This window comes from Podarcis erhardii (assembly GCF_964252035.2).
Source record: "Podarcis erhardii genome assembly, chromosome: 1".
Classification (NCBI taxonomy): Eukaryota; Metazoa; Chordata; class Lepidosauria; order Squamata; family Lacertidae; genus Podarcis; species Podarcis erhardii.
The window spans coordinates 75,225,437-75,243,934 of NC_138497.1; the positions used below are offsets into that span (position 1 = coordinate 75,225,437).

The window sequence follows — 18,498 nt, forward strand, 5'->3', positions numbered from 1 at the left end:
ACAAGAGGCCTGCCCCCCTATGAAAAATCCTGGCTACTCCTATGATATGGGGGCTGTGCCTTTGGTATATTTCTGTTTTTCAGCCTCAGTGTGTGCCATCTCTGTACTATTAAGACAACCAGTGATCACCACCACCACCCTTTAACTTAAAAGGGAAAACCTGTGATCTAGGGGCTACATGTGACTCCACTCAACTTCATTTATGAGTCTTTTCCTGGCTTTTTAAAAGCCTCACTTTATTTTTATGTAGTTTCAGAATGATTGATCTGTTTCCGGATTAGTTATCCAGAACACATTTGTCATCAGTTTCAGCTCCACCCACTGTCAGCATGTGGCCTCTGGCAGATTCTTCCCCCACACACACACACATACACACACGGCGGGGAGGGGGGCGGGATAGAGAATGTTCCTCAGCAGGAAAAAAAAGTTGTCCACACCTGCTTTACATGGTTGTGGGAATTACTGAGATAATGTGTGTATAGATCCTTGAACATGTCAAAGAACAATTCAAAAAGAAATACAGTACATGGTAAACACCCTTGATGTACAGGTTGATATCCCAAGAAGCCATGCCCTCTTGGAACCTTATAAATTGAAACTTGAGTACTTACTCACACTTGCATCTCTTGGTAGGTTGGCAGCTGCCCATCAGCAGATCCTCTCGCAAGAAATAATGTAGTGATGGACAGAGATGAAGTACTGCCACTTATTTCACAACAGAGATTGTGATATCCTGTACTGTAGGAATCGTAGAATCACTGGATCACAGAATTGTAGAGTTGAAAGTGACCACAACTGTCATCTGGTCCAACCCGCTGCATTGCTGTAATCTTTTGCCCAATATGTGCTAGTATGTTGCATGCCAAATATATAAGCCTTTTTTCTTCCGCTTCTAGACATAAACCCACCAAATAACCTAATAAGAAGGGCTAGGTTACATTAGCATGCCACTTATTTCGGAAAAAATCCAAATCTCTTAATTACTGCCAACCAAAATGTCACAAAATATTGAGCAAACTCTTGAGACTTAGGCTGGATGTTAAAGGGAAGAGAGAGAGAGAGAGTATGGGAGAAATGACTTGTTATTGCAGCGATAATGTTTGTATTGGTCAAAAGTTCATAGTCTTAGCAGGGGCATAGCTATGGGGATGTGACCGTGGAGGCTGCCATGAAGTCCCAGCACTTAGCAGACCAAGTATGTGCCCAGCTTACTACGTCAAGCAGCAGCAGGATGGAGCATTTGCACACCAGTGTCACTTGCAGGGTCACTTGGCATAGCAGGATGAGGGTCTTGCAGACAATTCCTGTGCTGCTATTTATAACACATTTACTACTTCTAAAAACAGCCTCAATGTGATTTACAATTAAAAAGTATGCACTGAAATAAACAGCATTAAGGAGGGGCATACTAACAAAAAAGTAAAACAAAATGAAGTGCTGGTACAGCCACTGCCATAATCCTAACACACACACACATCCATGATGCTGCGTGTAAGGGGTTAGGATGCAGAAGAGCCAAGCTGTTATGGAAGCTCCCTCGTGTGCCTGCGAGTCAGTGTAAGGGCCGCTGAAACAGCATTGTGGGACTGAGCAGGGCCAGCAAAACATCCACTGAAGTCAATGGTGGTCCATTTCCTGGTGAAGGGTCCAATGTGGGACCTTCTGCTGCCTCAGCCTGGAACAAAATAAGGGGGGGGGGATTATTGTCACTTCATATTCTGCCCTAGCCAGCAGGATCTGGTGGTGAATTCACTGCTCTACTGTACACCACCCCAGACTCACTTCAGTTTGCTCTGCCTATCACTAGAATCACTGCAGGGGTCCCGCCACCATGTCTGAACATAATAAGACAGGAAGTGGCTCACAGAAGTTGTTCCAATTTAGGCAATACTGAGCTCAGATAGACAAATGTTCTGACAGTATACAGCGGCTTATACCAACATTCTTCTTAAGTCCTAATTCTACTGTTTGATTCATTCTCGGTGTAATTCCTCTGCAACATATCAAGGAAGAATTTGTAGCTTGCCTTTTTAAGGCAATGGATGCTCTCTTCTGAGAATCTGGAAAACAAAATAGGGGCACAGAGTTGCTTTAAAAAAAGAGGCAAGAATTGTGCTCTCATACCTAGGCTGAATTCTATAGTTATTAACCCAGCCTACTGCTTACACATTGCACTGCAAAACAATCTGATGCCTAGTTAAGCCAAGAAGCAGGGTTCGCAGCATTCAGACATTTACAACAAACCAATAAGAGTCTGCTTTGAGTGTAACTTAAGATGAAGTTGTCACAATTACCGTAAGTAGCCTACCAAGCTTAGTGAGCCAAAATTATTGCAATTTTTTCAATATAAACTTCAACTTGCATTATGCTGTTTATCTACTATAGAGCTTTTCAGTCTTTGTTTTATTTCCTATGTAGATGTTTGAAGTTCATGTAGCTGCTACAAGTAAGAGAGTTGCCAAACGACATAAATCTTGCAACATACACTTGCCTAAACAAACACCCCCAACACTGGCGGTATTGCTGGCTTGCCTGAAATAAAAGTTTGCTCTTCTGTTAGATTGGTTTATGATGACATGTTTTTCAAACATTATCACCCTAAATCTGGCTCCTTACCATCATGCACTTTTGTGGAACGCCTGATTAATTGGTTAAGCTGTCTTCTTGCCAGGCTATGTGAGGATTTGGCACAGTAACGCATTTTAACACGTGAAGTAATAGCTGCTTCTAATAAGACAAATGATTTGCACCTTAGAAACAAGAGCTCAAGCTCTCCAGTGCAGAAGCAATTAGCTAACAAAGACAACTCCAAGAGCAGAAGGCGCAAATATCCTTTGATCAGAAAGTCTCCTTTCCTTTTGAGCTTGATGGAGAATAGAACTAGTTAACAAGCTCCTTTCCCAGAGCTGTGCTGAGTTCAAGGGTTACACTGGTGCTTAGACAAAAATGTTGCGTCAAGATAAGGTACTATATATATTATATACCTTGTTATTTTCGGCTCTATTCAAAGGCGGTTCAGAAGTTCTCCAGATGCTTTGCATGAGTATGGCTGCTCCCTTCCGAGAAACACTGATTTACAATGTATTATAATAATAATAAATTGTTCTTGCAGTGATAACACTTTTACAAGCCACACTTAAAGCTTACTAAGACAACACTTAAGGGCTTCAAATTATGCTGGACAACTCCTGTGCCAACAAATGTCACAAAACATGACGTCACCTCACAGTCACAGCAGCATGTCACTGACATCACAGCACAGGTAACTAGGGCAATATCTGTGAGTGCTGCGCCTCTGTGTGTGTGATCCTAATCCCATATATCATCATAGTAGTTCTTCTGTGTGGTAAAAGAGGGAGTAGGCTGAAGAGCCTTAGATCACTTTAACAACTGTTTTAACTTACATGGCTCCTTCCCCCCCCCCCCAAATTCTGGGAGCTGTGGTTCATTGAGGGGTCTGAGAATTCCGCTGGAGTGATGGAATGATTATTAAGGCAGTTTAAGTTTGTAGCATAAATAAACTGATACTAATATGCTTTGGGGGGGCGCTGTGGGTAAAACCTCAGTGCCTAGGGCTTGCCAATTGCATGGTCGGCGGTTCGAATCCCCGCGGCGGGGTGAGCTCCCGTCTTTCGGTCCCAGCTCCTGCCCACCTAGCAGTTTGAAAGCACCTCTAAGTGCAAGTAGATAATTAGGTACCGCTTTATAGCGGGAAGGTAAACGGCATTTCCGTGTGCTGCGCTGGTGCTGGCTCACCAGAACAGCTTCGACACGCTGGCCACGTGACCCGGAAGTGTCTCCGGACAGCGCTGGCCCCCGGCCTCTTAAGTGAGATGGGCGCACAACCCTAGAGTCGGGCACTACTGGCCCATACGGGCAGGGGTACCTTTACCTTTACCTTTTTAATATGCTTTACAGCTACGGCATCTTCATGATAATTTTATACACTTGTCAGTTTCACTGAGGGCTGCTGTCCCTTCTCACTCTGCTTGTTACCCTTGTCTACCCTTTTGCCAAATGCCCTTCCCCCATACTAGACCAAGCTCCCCCCCCCCCCAGTCTTTATACGTCACCTACCTGGGTCATCACCTATCCTCTCTCTGCCCCCGTACAACTGTCTTTGTATTTTGCGTGATAAAAGTTTTCCTAACCTCACACAGTGGTGGCCCAACGCAAACTACCACCATGCATATTTTTGCATCACTTGGACCCATGCTGTTGGACACAAAAAAAGCTTTTTGCTGGATTTGGGGCAAAGTTAGAAAATGAACGGTGCTTTTCCTCTTGAGTTATTTTATGGGTAATAATGACTGGAAAGATAACATGTCACAGTTGTCTACACTACAACATGTTACTTCTACCACAATTTAACATTTATAGTATGCACAAATAACGTCAACTATAGAGGAACAACTCATCAAAACAAATTACTTCATTCACTATAATGCCTGACAAGTGATCTCATGTTGACTCTGTATGAAGAAATATATGCTATGATAATAACAGCACTGATTTCCTCCCTACTGCCCCTAGATTTATATAAGGTTCAATGGGAAAGTTTATGTTTTGCTGCTCTAGGTGTGAAAACTCCCAGAATATATATATATACACAGTATTTAAGTTTGCATGTACCGGTAACTAAAAATCTATAGTCCCATATAATGAAATTAATATATGTTTCTCCTAAGAAATGAAGGAAGCACAGTAAATAATCAAGAAAATATTAAAAATAATGCTTGAGTCAAATATCAAAACTTGAAGCCTAGAATAATATAATTGAGGTCAATGGGATTGTTCCAGAGTAAGTGGCTTAAGAACTGCGACAGCCTATTGCAGCCTAGAGTGGTGATACTGTTAATTACATAATAAGCATTTGGAATCCAGGAAATAATTCCTTCAATTATAAAGAGCAGAGGTGGAATGTTATGTGGAGCATGCAGTATCTTCAAATGCAAACACTTGTTTATATAATACATATGTTGCAATTTCTGATTCCTTCTGAAGCATAAATATCTTGCCCTTACAAATTACAAGCACTGTGTTGTTTCTATTATTATTATTTATTATTATACATTGCATCAAAGCTCCTGTGTCTGTATTTGTTACCTTTTGTCCTTTGTACACAATTCGAAGTACACACCCTCTCTCTCTCTCTCTCTCACACACACACCCCATTCCAGAGCAATTTGTTCCATACAGAATGGATTCCACAAATTTCCTCCAAGCATGTGCAGAGTGTTGTACCATGGCTATGTATGCATTCTCCTTGGCTTCAAGCATGGCAACGGGGTCATAGTGACAAGGTGCTGGTGTTTTCATCACCATCCCTTTGCCATGCTAAAGACGTAGATAAAAAGTAAAGGTAAAGGACCCCTGGACACTTAAGTCCAATCAAAAGTGACTATGGGGCATGGCACTCATCTCGCTTCCAGGCCGAGGTAGCCGGTGTTTGTCTACAGACAGCTCTCCGGGTCTTGTAGCCAGCATGACTAAACTGCTTCTCGCACAACGGAACATTGTGATGAGTGCCAGAGCGCAGGGAAACGCTGTTTAACTTTCTGCCACAGCTGTACCTATTTATCTACTTGCACTAGCATACTTTCGAACTGCTAGGTTGGCAGAAGCTGGGACAGAGCAAAGGGAGCTCACCTCGTTGCGCGGATTCGAACTGCCGACCTTCCGATCAGCAAGCCCAAGAGGCTTGGAGGTTTAGACCACAACACTACCCACTCACGCTAGAGACCTAGGCTTATGCAGCGCCTCTCTGGGCATGTCTGGACTGGGCTACAGAACCCATTTCAGATGTTGCAATCCAAATGTGACAAAATTGAATGCAATTGTGGTTCTGCTCAAACTTTTCAGAGCTGAACCAAGTTATTCAAGTGGTGTGTTGCCTGCCACCCCAATCTTCAAGTGGTGCAAGTTTTCAGGGGGTCCAGGTGCTTAAGTAGGGTTCTGTTTCTAAGGAATGAGGGACAGTAAAGACTGTGGTGTCTTTATTATATGTGGTTTATTTTCACATACATATAACAACCTGAGCTTATGATGGATGGGCTCACAGCATTAACACCCCAGAAGGTTTGTTCTTCCCATAGTCCCAGTCTTGGATTCAAGCAGAGATCAAGCATGGCTCTCATTTTCTGGCTTCTACCTGCTTCTAGCCCAGTGCACTCTCCTATCTCTTTCTCGATCTCTCTCTCACACACACACTTTTGTCTTTCCCACTTCCAGCCAGATGTGGGAGAGGGGACCCACCCATTTGCCCTCTGGCACAAAGCCACTTCTGTTATACTTACAACCATGCTTAGGCCCACCAAGAAGCAGGCCTGGCTGCTTCAACAATTGAATCCTCCATTAGATTTTAACCTTTGCTGAATCTAGGACCCTAGGAATTAAAAGGGACTCAGGCATCATACAGCCTGACCTCCTCCCCTAGCCCAAATTCACATCTTCACATAAGACTTGGAACTTGTCCCCCCCCCCTCAGTTTCTCAATATGCTGAATTCTTCACCCAGTACATTTTCTTTATTTTACCTTCTAACTCAGGTATGTGTGAAGTTTAATGTGATGATCTCACACCACTATTTCCCCCCTCTTCAAATAACCACTCATTTTGTTATTTTCTTCTTCAACAAGATAGCTAGGATTCAGAAATATGAAAACAGATTTTACCAGTACTCAGATTCATTATATGTTAGAAATATTTGTTTAGTATCATAAGATAGAGTCATATCCTTCATCTTTGCCAAACAAGGTGATCTGTTGTATATGATTGAGAGAAATATACTGTACTTTCTTGTGGATATTAGTATTCATATTTAATTTCCCTTTATCTTACATATGATCTGGCCTGGCCTTTCGTATTTTGGCACACACTAGCAAAACATTAAAATATCCTCCATGAGACCTTGAAACTCCTGGCTCTCCTCAATAATTCTGACAGGCCATGAAACTGTTTTTTTCATCTCCTTACCATGTCAACTACCGGTAATTGTGCATAATTTGAAGGGAGTAACTAGCAGCCAGCAATCAATTCAACAGCCATTTAGGTGGGTTCTTTTAGCTATTCCTTCATATTGAAGAGATGTCTTTGGCTATTACCTATACAAAAGAAATAAAACACAATTATTTATGTTAACCTCCCTGATACAAGTCCTTGCCCATAGTCACACTGGGTCACCTTTCTCCTCAGTGTCTCTCAGTTTATTCTGGCTACCTGGTGCAAGTGATTTGCTGCTTAGCCCTAAAAGCTTCCTATATCAGGTTTTATTTGTGTAATATCTTGCCCAATGAAGAGTTCTGATAACTTGAAAGCTTTCACATTTTTGTAGCATTTCATTTGTCCCAATAAAGGTATTACTGAACTGTTCATTTTGGATTTTGTTTTCATTAACCTTGGCTTTGTGTGAACTTTTGGTCTTGTCTTCCTCTCCTTCCCCTTTGATGCTATGTAGAGATCCAGCACACTTCCACTATCCACATGGGGACGACCCACCTGAATAGGGCCTGTGTAGGTAAAAGCCAGTGTGCACAGGCCAAAATCGTGGGGTTGACCCCCAGATTTTCTTGTGGTGACTCTACAATTCTGTATTACCTTTACCTCTACCATGAGAGATACAACCAGCCACCTCCATTGCTATAGCTTTGGCAGACACCAAAAATGTTGTTATGCATGACTGCTTTTAATGAGGATATGCAAAAGGCAGAGTCTTCTGTTTTTAATGCGGTGACCAGCCAAGAGAACGGGATTAGAAGCTGGGACTTGTATCCAATATAGTAACCATCTGACCAATACAAGGATTTATGCTTGTACAATGGAATTTTCTCAACACTCCTCCTTTTAGCACTCACCCCATACCCTCCTTAAATCTGCTCCAAGATGTGTGTGAGGAGCTTATAAACACAACTCCTTTTTGTGAACCACCCTGAGACCTCCGGATATAGGGTGATATATAAATTCAATAAATTGCAGTCCCATGCAAGAAGATCAAACCTATCCATTCTTAAGGAAATCACTGAGTGCTCACTGGAAGGACAGATCCTGAAGCTGAGGCTCCAATACTTTGGCCACCTCATGAGAAGAGAAGACTCCCTGGAAAAGACCCTGATGTTGGGAAAGATTGAGGGCACAAGGAGAAGGAAACGGCAGAGGATGAGATGGTTGGACAGTGTTCTTGAAGGTACCAACACAAGTCTGACCAAACTGCAGGAGGCAGTGGAAGACAGGAATGCCTGGTGTGCTCTGGTCCATGGGGTCACGAAGAGTCGGACACAACTAAAAGACTAAACAACAACATAAATTCAATAAATGACAAGAACAACTCCCAGTGGAGGATTTGTAGTGCCCTGGATTTGCACAAAGTCAATGCAGGGGTGAGTAAAAGAGAAGACGGGTTGCACATCAGCTGTGGCTGTGGTATGTAAACAAGAAAGAAGGAACGCTGAGAGGGTGAAAGTGGTGGTTTAAAAGCAACTGCAGAGATCCTTCACACAATGTAGTTCACTCCTGGCACTGTGTGTTGTCTTCAACAGGAAGTTCCAGATTCAACACAGTAGTTTGGAACATATATTTTATTACAAGCACACACCCATACATGTACAGCATCCATCAACTGAACTTAACCTTCTCTAACTGAACAAAGAAACTGACAGGCTTGCTCATAAGAATCTATTCATCTTGGAAAGACAGTACCATATATCATCCTAGGGTGGGAGCTGCAGAATAGGAGAGAGGAGAAGGCATGGAAATGGGGGTGGTTATCATACAAGGGAGAGAGTTCAGAAAAGGAAAGAGGAGGAAGGAATAATAATAATAATTTTATTATTTATACCCCGCCCATCTAGCTGAGTTTCCCCAGCCACTCTGGGTGGGTTACAGCATATCTAAACACATAATAAAAACACCAGGCATTAAAAACCTCTTGATACAGGGCTGCCTTCAGATGTCTTCTAAAAGTTGTACAAAAGGAAAAGGGATGGAGCAAGAAGGTGAAAATGGGTACAAAGGGAGGTTGCAAAAAAGAAGGAAGGGGGTGGCATCAGAATGGGGCAAAAATGAAAGCAGGGATATGAAATCAAGGGTAGAATAGGAGGGAATGGTGGCTTCGTAATTGGGCAGAAGTTGAAAAGGGTGCTGCAGTCTGTGGGAGGAGGAAGATGCAGGAAGTTTTGTCCTCTTTCCCTGACCTTTGCTTGTTTCATAGGTGTTTGGAAAACATTCAAAACCCTGTCAGTAGTTTCTGTGTGTACTGTAGTAAAAGTACTACCATTTTAACTGGGGACTTGGAAAAGTTAGCCAAGTGTCAGGGAAATGATCATTATAAAGTGAACTTATGGACAAGGTTTCCCAACAACTATTGGAATCATTCTGAGAATAAGAGCAAACAAAGGCAAAAATGTGCAGGGAGTATGTAAGGCATTATTTGTGACCTCCAGAAGACAGTGTTCTGGCTTCTGAGGCATGGTTAGAACACTACGCTCCAAGACAGCAAAGCATCTGCCAGGGAAAGTTCTGGCTTCTAAAATCTGCAGCTTGCAGGCAGATATTTGGCTGGTTATTCTGAATGAATAGGGGCTTTACCAGTGCTGTTTTCTGTGGGTACTCAAGAGTACGCAGTACCAGCACCTTTTATTTTTTCAAATGTTATAAGTGTGGCACTTACTGTAACAACTTCATGGTGAATACCAACACCTTTTTCTTTGCAAAAGCACTGGGCTTTATTCAGTGGCAACTTCCTGCTTGAGGAAAGCCTTTCTGCTATTGAAAGGGAAGACACCTAGTTTTCACTGATTGCTTGCTACTTATAGCAGTCCTACGGAGCATATCCCATACTATTGGAGCAGGGATCTAGTCCAGGGGTCAGCAACCTTTTTCAGCTGTCGGCCAGTCCACCGTCCCTCAGACCATGTGTGAGGCCAGACTATATTTTGAAGAAAAAAATGAACAAATTCCTATGCTCCACAAATAACCCAGAGATGCATCTAAAACAAAAGCACACATTCTACTCATGTAAAAACACACCGATTCCCAGACCATCCGTGGGCCAGATTGAGAAGGCGATTGGGCCGCATCTGGCCCACGGGCCTTAGGTTGCCTACCCCTGATCTAGTCCTTAAGGGCAGCTTTTCAGGGAACACAGGAAGACTGCAGCAGGTAGAGGGATTGGTGAAAACCAGGTGCTCTATCTTGCACAAGTGGAAGTGCTTTTCACTAGCATTAACCCCTCACCATGTCTCAGTTCCTCCTACTCCTAGTACTCAATTCTCCCCAACATCCTTGCAGCACAGAATTGCACTTCACTTATTCTTAGGGTCTATGTGAGAGGCACCCACTTTCACCACCCAGGACCAGCCCTTCCATTAGCCAGTAGGGTTGATGGCTTGCTTCAGACAGAAGTTTCTTAAACACGGCTAAAATGCAACAAATCCAAATTTACCGTGTCTGAAATTTTACACAGACATTATCTAAAATCACTTCTCCATAAACACAGTGGTATTTATTTGTCATAACACTTGCATAGGGTTGGGCTGCAACTTTAGGATTATAACAGGGAGATGCTCACCAAATGGTAGGAATATTTAAGCAGGAACATAAGAGGAGCACTGCTGAATCAGATCAGCAGCTTTCCCTGTTCCTATACTTAGTTGCTACTGTTATTTAGCTACACAACATGATCCTAAGATCTATTTTCTGGTTAGTCACCACAAGCTGAGACCCTCATAAATTTGTATGTGAACTTGGCAGAAGGGTTTAAGCCCAAATTTGCACCAGTTTACACTTGGTACTGATTCTCATTTGCCTTGTTGTCCCCCATTTATCAAGTTTGGACAGATCCTTTCAGAGCTCTTCAGAATTTGCTTGTGTTTTCAGCATCCCAAATAATTTGGCTTCATCGTCAAACTTGTCCATTTCGCTGCCCATCCCACCTTCAGCACAGCTCACCTTGCCATTGTGAGCAAATAGGAGAGAAGGCAAAGAAAGGTAATTGGTCTACTGATGTCATGATGGCTAGCTCTTTATCCTGTACTGAGACAGATTTAAAATCAACTTCCTCTGTCCTATACAATGGTACCTCTAGTTTAATTCGTTCCGGAGGTCCATTCTTAACCTGAAACTGTTCTTAACTAGAGGTGTGCATTTGCTAATCGGGCCTCTTGCTGCTGCTGCACCACCAGCACATGATTTCCTTTCTCATCCTGGGGCAAAGTTCTCAACACTCTTCCAGGTTAGCGGAGTTTGTAACCTGAAGCATTTGTAACCTGAGGTATTTGTAACCTGAGGCGTTTGTAACTCAAGGTACCAATGTACTGAAATTGACTTCCATGCTATATTAAAGTTTAATAAGAATTAGTTACATGTTGTAAAATTGCTGGCATGGAATGCTCCTTTGGAAAGAACTATATTCAGCAGCAACGCCAAATTGGAAATCTGCCCTATTATTCCATTCATGATTTTGCATGACTGGGGGGGGGGGGGCGCGAGAGAGAGAAGGAAGACAGAGTGGAAGACATGTGTGGAAGACAGAGAAGGGAAGAGGTGTTGATTAATGTGAAAAGCATGAAAGGACAGAAGAGACCACAGAGGAGGATCTTGGTTGACATAGGATTAAATCCATGACAAATGTGTAGGATGACTGGACGGGTGCTTGTGAAGAGGCAGAGGAGGCCAAAGAGATGAATGCCAAACAGATAAACTTGCTGCATCAATTTTTACCAATCCACCCAAATTCCTTGACCTCCAGAGGGAAGCAAACTCATGGATAGTCAGCCCTAATGTCCCTGCATCTCCACTGCCTTTACAAATGAGGCAAAGTGAGTGACTGCAGTCCACCAATAAACATGCAGACTGTTTCTGTTTTATACTTACTTTATTCTAATACAGTGGTGCCTCGCAAGACGAAATTAATCCGTTCCGTGAGGCTCTTCGTATAGCGGTTTCTTCGTCTTGCGAAGCAAGCCCATTGACAGCTATTAGCGGCTTAGCAGCTTTTAGCGGATCAGCTGATAAGCGGCTTAGCGGCTTAGGAAAAGGGGGGGGAAGGGGGGAAACCCGCAGGAACTTGCAAGACATTTCGTCTTGCAAAGCAAGCCCATAGGGAAATTCGTTTTGCGAAGCGCCTCCAAAACAGAAAACCCATTCGTCTAGCGGGTTTTCCATCTTGCGAGGCGTTCGTCTTGCAGGGCACCACTGTAGTATGATCCATCTATTTTCAATTGGAAGCAGGTGCTGCTGAGTTAAATGGGACTTTGGATTAACTATACACAGCTCTGCAGTCTAAGAGTCCAAATAATTGAAAAAATCTCTGCTGAGAGATTGCTGCAGTCCAATCACTGCAGTGCAATCTACACTTTTATTTTATTGTTGTTAAGATGACACCATTCGTGTCTTACACCTGTTACTGCCCTGTCAACCATTAGGCTGAGGATGACTCATAACACTGCCTATCGCCAACAATGAGAGACATTATTGCCAGCAAGCTAGATTATACACGTAATGATGCAATTCTAGTTCCTTGTTTGTAGTCCACATTTCTGAAACCTCACCCTCTTGGATCTACACTATTAATTTTTTATCCTCTAGAAATTCTCACCATTGCTACAGATGCACTCCTGTTCCACTGGATGTCAGGAAGCAGGTTGGCAATGACAGATTTAATAGTTTTGGAGATCAAGGGTGAGCTTGATTCAGGGCATGGGCCAAGAAATTCCCAGAAAACTCCAGTTTGGCAGAAAGAAGTTATCCGAGACAAGTGCCCTGACAGCATGCCAAGGTAATAGGTTTCGCCCATGGGAGGTGAAGGGATCAGGAACAGGCAGGCCAAATGCCAGTTAGGGTGGAGTGAAGAAAGAAGAGCAAAGTGGCCCTCTATTATTTTATCATTCTGCTGTTTTCTTATGAATTATGTTTTTTCATTGTGAATTTAACCTACTTTGGGATTACTCTTAGTAACGCAGAGTGGGTAAGAAATGATCTAAAGTGAAAACAAACCAAAACATGGTTAAGGTGCAATGGTGAGAAAAATGCAAGACAGCCATTCATCACTTTGACAAGTGAAGACACTGCCCCATGAACTTGAATAGAGGTAGATGTCAAAAGAAGGGGCCCAACCTTGGAACATCCAGGGACATGTTTGGGAAAAATGGGAAACATATAATCAGGTTGCAGCAGAGTGCCATGCAGGGCGGCTCAGTAAAGACAAAATGCAGTCACCTGCATAATACTGTATTGTGCCAACCCTCCTTTCCATGTGTTCTGAATATATGGAGGTGTGGGACCAAGTGAGCTGCCCCCTCCACACCTGACTTTTTGCATTATGTGGGGAAATCTGAAGGAGACTGGTCAAGAGATTCAGTGGAATATGCTTACAGTTCTTCTCATGATCAGAAACCATGACTGTATAGGATTCTCTGTTGCAGGGAGGGTTGTAAGCATGTTTGGCCAAGAATACTTTGAGTGGAAACCACAGGGTGGCAGAGGAAATGGAGACACTCAGTGGCCCCATGCCCTGACCATGGATATACATTCAAAATGCTTAAAGAAGACTATTATTGCCCCAACTTTCCATCTTTTACCTGTGATGAAGCTGGCAATGGGTTGTGGTGAAATCTGTCCTCCAGTTTCTAACAAAAATTCTTCCTTTACAAGAGAGACTTCAATTTTTTCCTGCTTCATTCAAAGTCCCCTTAAGCATTTCTTTATAAATTTTAGTGCATATGTGGGCTTGAACTCACCTTAGTATTGCAAGGTGGCCAAGGTAGGGTGCACCCGTGCTTCTTTCCAGGAAACATTGGCTTACACACATTGAATTACTAGTAGTTTGGTAGGTAAAAAAAGGGAAAAGGACCTCTGGATGGTTAAGTCCAGTCAAAGGCAACTGTGGGGTTGTGGTGCTCATCTCGCTTTCAGGCCGAGGGAGCCAGCATTTGTCCACAGACAGCTTTCTGGGTCATGTGGCTAGCATGACTAAACCACTTCTGGCGCAACGGGACACCGTGATGGAAACCAGAGCGCACAGAAATGCCGTTTACCTTCCCGCAGCAGCGGTACCCATTTATCTACTTGCATTGGCGTGCTTTCAAACTGCTAGGTCCTCTGGCTGGGGCGGGACAATATGGGATTGAGGGGGCAACTCCCATCTCTTGCGGGGGTGCAATTAGTGCCAGCACCGTCCGTTAAGAGTTTGGGTGTAATCTTCGATACCTCCCTCTCTATGGAGGCGCAGATTACAGCTACAACAAAGGCGGCACTTTTTCATCTCCGCCAAGCTAAGCAGTTGGCCCCTTATCTCTCTCACCCTGACCTAGCCACTGTGATCCATGCGACGGTCACCTCCAGACTGGATTATTGTAACTCGCTCTACGTGGGGCTGCCCTTGAGACTGACCCAGAAACTCCAGCGGGTGCAGAATGCCGCGGCGAGACTCCTTATGGGGTCTTCGCTGTGAGATCACATTCATCCGGTACTATACCAGCTGCACTGGCTCCCGGTGGAGTACAGGATCAGGTTTAAGGTGCTGGTTTTAACCTTTAAAGCCCTATACGGCCTAGGACCCTCGTACCTACGGGACCGCCTCTCCTGGTATGCCCCACAGAGAAACCTACGGTCTGCAAATAATAACATCCTCAAGGTCCCAGGCCTCAGAGAGGTTAGGCTGGCCTCAACTAGAGCCAGGGCCTTCTCGGCTGCGGCTCCAATCTGGTGGAACGCTCTGTCACAAGAGACTAGGGCCCTGCGGGACCTGACATCCTTCCGCAGGGCCTGCAAGACAGAGTTGTTCCACCAGGCCTTTGGTCAGGGCGCAGCCTGACTCCCTCCTGTGGCAACCTGCACAGAATCTTGCTTAATCAGTTGCCATTAAGTTGATTTTAATTGATTTTATAATGAAATACTTTTAGAATGTGTGATTATCTGATTGTTTGATTGTTTGATTGTTGTTAGCCGCCCTGAGCCCGGCTTCGGCTGGGGAGGGCGGGATATAAATAAAATTTATTATTATTATTATTAGGTTGGCAGGAGCTGGGACAGAGCAACGGGAGCTCACCCGTCGCAGGGATTTGAACCGCTGACCTTCTGATCAGCAAGCCCAAGAGGCTCAGTGGTTTAGACCACAGTGCCACCTGCGTCTAGAAGTTTAGTATACCTAATGTTGCTAGTGTAGATGGTGGCTAATGTCCATTTTTGTTTTTTATAACATTTATAATCCCGCCTTTCAGTTTCATCAATATTCAAGGTAGCTCATGAGACAACTAAAATCAGTATTAAAGTAAACCCAAATTAAATTAAATTAAAGCCAAGTTAAATATAAAATACAACACCTTACCTCCCACCTGTTCCACAGGGTTCTCCAAGCTGGGGCAGATTTTTCAGTGAGGGGTTTGGGCAGATGTAAAGGAGAGGGGGATTTGGTGAAAACCACTCCCTCCCTATTCCACTGATGGAAGGAACTGCTGGATCAAAAATGCCTTCCTTCACCAGAGTGGCACAACCGGATACATTATTTTTTTTCAATCAAAATTTTCTCTATAGACTTTATGGACTATTGTTTCCTTTGAGTATCACACCTTTTTAAAGGAAAGCATTCCTAATGTATGAGTTCTAAACGAACAGGTTTTCAAATGTTTTAAGCTTCTGAAGAAATAAAGAAAACATAATGGTTATGTACTCAAAGTTTATAGAGCAAGTCTGACTTGGGGGAGGCAAGACAAAAGGCTTTGAAGATAAGAGAAAGAGAGCCAAACTTGTGCCTAGAGCCTTTCTTAACAAATAGTTTTTGTGTTGCTGAGTTTCCTCCTCCACCACAGTATGTTTACTTAGTTATGCAGTAATTGGTATTGGCTCCCATGCAAAGGTATTTCAGAAAAGGCCACTTGAGAAGTTACCAGATCTCCAGAAAAAATGTGCTTTGGGATTATTGGCAATACTAATAATGACATTTACTTTTAAGTAATTCCAGTAGAAGTTACTCTGGATTAACTGTTCTTAGGACTACACCTTAATTTTAAGTAAGCCAAACTAGAAATATTCTATATGTGTTGACGTGAAACCCAAATCCTTTTGATTTCTGTGATCACAGGTAGGGGTGTATGGCTTTGAATTTTGGTCATCCCTAACAATCCACTTTTAGGGACGTGGCTGGTGCTGTGGGTTAAACAACAGAGCCCAGGACTTGCAGATCAGAAGGTCGACGGTTCGAATCCCCGTGACGGGTTGAGCTCCTGTTGTTCGGTCTCTGCTCCTGCCAACCTAGCAGTTCAAAAGCACGTCAAAGTGCAAGTAGATAAATAGGTACCGCTCCAGCGGGAAGGTAAACGGCGTTTCCGTGCGCTGCTCTGGTTCTCCAGAAGCGGCTTAGTCATGCTGGCCACATGACTCGGAAGCTGTACGCTGGCTCCCTCAGTCAATAAAGCGAGATGAGCGCGCAACCCCAGAGTAGGCCACGACTGGACCTAATGGTCAGGGGTCCCTTTACCTTTACCTAATAATCCACTTTTAACATTGTAGTATGTCAAAGAATGGAGGCAAAGCTGTCCAGAGGTGTATTGTTTGCCAGTCAACACCCTTCTGAAACAAACAAACAAAAACCCCAGAGTGTCTTTTTATAGCCTAAACATTCATAGACTATGGTTGTAAGGTGAGGCAGGAATAGAATTTAATGGATTCGGAGGGAAATGCATTATACCTTATGCCAGGTGGCATCATGGAGAGAGCTGTGGTAGGGTAGCAGAAGACATTTCAGGAAGACAGATTATTTTGATCCAGCCTGATTTGGATACAGGCCTGGCCGCGGGACTGAGTCTCTAGCGGTTGCCCTGGTGGATGGAGCAGGGGGAAACACAACCTTGCATTTGCTTATTGATTTCTCCCGCATGACATAAATAGAACAACATTTAATTCCTTCCTCCACACAAGCAGAAGGCCATTGTTCTGAGGATTCCTACGACTGAAAGTAGATCAGGCAGCCGAAACCAGATCAGGCACTGGGAAACAAATTGTAAGTGACATCTTATGTCTGTAGTGTAGGTAATTCAGGTGATTGCTAATATACAGTGTACGCTAGAGGCTGCACTGCAGGAATTTTTATTTCTTCATTGCTATTGTACACCAAGAGAACACTATCACTTCCTGAAAACACATACACTAAGCTTCTTTGTTGCAAGTCACAATGAAGAATGCTAATGCCATAAGTCGATTTGTAACGAGAGAAGCCGTGAGAGAGAGAAAAGTCTGTAAACATCAATAAACGTCTGGACAAAAGAAATGCCAAATGATTGTAGGAAGCTAAACTAGAAATCGTGTCACATGAACTTCCCAATGCAAACAGTGGTGGCAAAGGAAAAAAAACCAAAGGTATAGCAGAACTTTGCTGTGAAGTGGCTAAATTTACCAAGCTATAAATTTGGGTTACCCTAATCAAAACATGACACACAATTGGTTTTTCTGTAGAATTTTTCAGAGAAGCACTTCATCTAGCAATATGGAGATCCCACAGTGTAACTGGTGTAGAATCAAAATCTTCCCACTGTCACTATAGCAGAAGCCTCTTTTGTTCTTGTTTAGTCATGTCCGACTCTTCGTGACCCCATGGACCAGAGCACGCCAGGCACTCCTGTCTTCCACTGCCTCCCCCGGTTTGGTCAAACTCATGCTGGTAGCTTCGAGAACACTGTCCAACCATCTCGTCCTCTGTCGTCCCCTTCTCCTTGTGCCCTCCATCTTTCCCAACATCAGGGTCTTTTCCAGGGAGTCTTCTCTTCTCATGAGGTGGCCAAAGTATTCAGGCCTCAGCTTCAGGATCTGTCCTTCCAGTAAGCACTCAGGGCTGATTTCCTTCAGAATGGAGAGGATTGATCTTCTTGCAGTCCATGGGACTCTCAAGAGTCTCCTCCAGCACCATAATTCAAAAGCATCAATTCTTTGGCGATCAGCCTTCTTTATGGTCCAGCTCTCACTTCCATATATCACTACTGGGAAAACCATAGGTTTAACTATACGGACCTTTGTCATCAAGGTGATGTCTCTGCTTTTTCAGATGATGTCTAGGTTTGCCGTTGCTTTTCGCCCAGGAAGCAGGTGTCTTTTTATTTCATGACTACTGTCACCATCTGCAGTGATCATGGAACCCAAGAAAGTAAAATCTCCCATGAAAGAGAGAAGCCTCTTACTATCTTATACAGTGGTACCTGAAACTGTTCTTAACCTGAAGCACCACTTTAGCTTCTTCACCTGAAACTGTTCTTAACCTGAAGCACCACTTTAGCTAATGGGACCTCCTGCTGCCACCGCACCGCTGGAACCCAATTTCTGTTCTTATCCTGAAGCAAAGTTCTTAACCTGAAGCACTAATTCTGGGTTAGCGGAGTGTGTAACCTAAAGCGTATGTAACCTGAAGCGTATGTACCACTGTAATGCCTTTGTCTGGGAACTCTTCTCCATAACACAGTAATATAGTGTTGCATGCCACCCCAATCTCTGAGCAGTGCGAGATCCCAGGGGATCC

The 18,498-nt window shown here is 43.6% G+C and overlaps 1 long non-coding RNA gene across 2 annotated transcripts; it reads right to left on the reverse strand.

The window, feature by feature from the left end:
- Positions 1-1,866: 1,866 nt before the first annotated feature.
- Positions 1,867-5,252, reverse strand: LOC309330889. Of its 2 annotated transcripts, XR_014151633.1 has the most exons (3): positions 3,917-5,252; positions 2,985-3,527; positions 1,867-2,060 (listed from the first exon to the last, which is right to left on the reverse strand). It is a non-coding gene; the product is annotated as an uncharacterized lncRNA (long non-coding RNA). The 2 variants fall into 2 exon arrangements; XR_014151634.1 differs by lacking the exon at positions 3,917-5,252 and having other exon boundaries at positions 2,985-3,533.
- Between the last annotated feature and the right edge of the window lie 13,246 nt (positions 5,253-18,498).